This window comes from Sinocyclocheilus rhinocerous, unplaced genomic scaffold, assembly GCF_001515625.1.
Source record: "Sinocyclocheilus rhinocerous isolate Xijiao unplaced genomic scaffold, SAMN03320098_v1.1 scaffold601, whole genome shotgun sequence".
In the NCBI taxonomy this organism is placed as follows: Eukaryota; Metazoa; Chordata; class Actinopteri; order Cypriniformes; family Cyprinidae; genus Sinocyclocheilus; species Sinocyclocheilus rhinocerous.
This window is the reverse complement of record NW_015656605.1, coordinates 1,412,635-1,414,501: the sequence shown is the minus strand read 5'-3', so window position 1 is coordinate 1,414,501 and position 1,867 is coordinate 1,412,635. Positions and strand designations below refer to the sequence as shown.

The 1,867-nt window shown below is 38.7% G+C and overlaps 1 long non-coding RNA gene across 1 annotated transcript in view; it reads left to right on the top strand.

Moving 5' to 3' along the window:
• The window catches only part of LOC107720428 (uncharacterized), a 26,933-nt gene that overhangs the window by 4,873 nt on the left and 20,193 nt on the right, over positions 1–1,867 (top strand). The window contains exon 2 of the long non-coding RNA XR_001637613.1: positions 687–692. This is a non-coding gene — a long non-coding RNA (uncharacterized LOC107720428). The remainder of the gene's footprint in view (positions 1–686; positions 693–1,867) is intronic.

Sequence of the window (1,867 nt, the reverse complement as noted above, 5' to 3'; positions counted from 1 at the left end):
TGGAAAATTGGAATTGAAAATATGGCCTAATAGAATCTGGCTACTTTTAGTAGGATGCAACACAGTTAACTGATGCAGGGTGATCTGCATGTGAGTCTTAAGAAGGCTACATATGCATCTATTTATTTTTTGAAACATGCTTTTAATGGCAGTTTTTTTATATGTGTACTGTGCAGCATAAAAGCATATGTACTCTTATGCCGAGTTCACACTGCCTGTGCTACATTGTGTTTGGATTTACCCTTGTTGGATTAAAGACTTATGATGTATATAACCTTTCATCTTCGTCGTGCGCACTTTAACACAGCGTAGCTATGACAATCACAGACTCACTGTGTAGGTAGAGTCTGAGTGAGAAGCATTTAAGTTCAAACTTGTGAAGAACAGTTTTTAAAGTATTGGAATGTGTCTTTGAATATTTATCTGTGACATTTTAATTGCTGCTTGTGCAAAACTTGGGACGGGATGATTTTATCAAGTAGGACACATTTCTGGAACTTATTTGAACATTTATGGAGGACATTTTTAAATTTCTCTTTACAATGTTGACTATTGTTGATGCATAACTCACTTAAGGCTTAGTGTAGCCCATATAATGTATATTTATGGTTTATTTAGTTCATTATTAGTGTAATGGGACCATGGTTTGGACACTACAAATCCCAGCAGCCCCAGTGTTATATAAGGAAGTAGTGAAGGTTGTTTGCTCTTTCGCTTCCGCTTTTGATTTCGGGGATGTCGTGGCGGATTTAGAACTTTGAAAAGAATGGTAGGCAATCAGATTTTTTTGTGAGAGGTGTTCTCTCACTTCTTCATTACTTTTATTGATTGCATTCCATGTATGAATTGATGTTGTGGCAGATATAGCACTTCAAAAGAATGGCAGCAGATAAGCAGTTACGTTAAATACTGCTGGAGCTTTCTTCGAGAACTGAACATATGATGCACCGAATAAGGAGAGTTGTGGCTGGATTATTGCCTGACTGATGGTTGCCTGACTGTCCCAGTCAAAAATAGTGGATGTTAGAGGGATGCACGGTTACGGTTTACTTTAGATTTAATACTTTTGTTATTGTTTTTTATTTCTTTTGTTCTGTGAATTTGGGACCCAGAGTGGCAGAGGAGAGATTAAGCCCCAAAGAAACTGGATTAATAGTGACTGTGTTACAATGCTGACTTGTGTTTGTCACCTGCATTGCCCACTGTTAATTAAGTTGTTTGTTTTCTTTTGTAGGTTCAGTTTTGTTTTTTTAAGCCAACGGTGGCCACTGAGTTGCCCTCACTGTGTGGATGGCGGTGGTGAGGTGGCTGGGATTGTGTGGTGGTTTGATCACTTTATCTCTGTTTTTTCTGTAAGTTTGCAGTGTGATTGCTGTGAGCTTGACTGCTGTGAAAATACTTTTGCTCTTGTGCCACTTCTGTCTTCACTTTCTAGGTAACCTGTGGCCATCTATAGTTGGTTTTCTTTTTGTTGTTTCCTATTTATTTGTTTATTTTTTTTCATTATTTTCTCATGTGGGTATTTGCATCAAAGATTGGTGATGTGATGTTTTAATACTTTTGACCTGTCTAAATAAAAATGTGCCTGTTGTTCAAAGTCATCTCATGGATCCTTTCGCCTGGTTACTACAGACCTCTTTAGGTCATCCCTCCACATTAGCTAAAATGTGGCTGTGTAGTGGCCTGCTTGTGGACCACTGCCAAAATGCCAACATTCTATGCAGCATGTGGGCCACATGAGGAAAGTGCGGAAAACCAGGGTTAGAATAAAAATCAACTGTGGCCCACATTACGGCCAGTTTGGGTTTATTTGTTTGGCTTACATGCTGCAATGTTAAGGCATACTTGAGGCCCAAATCTGGCAAAC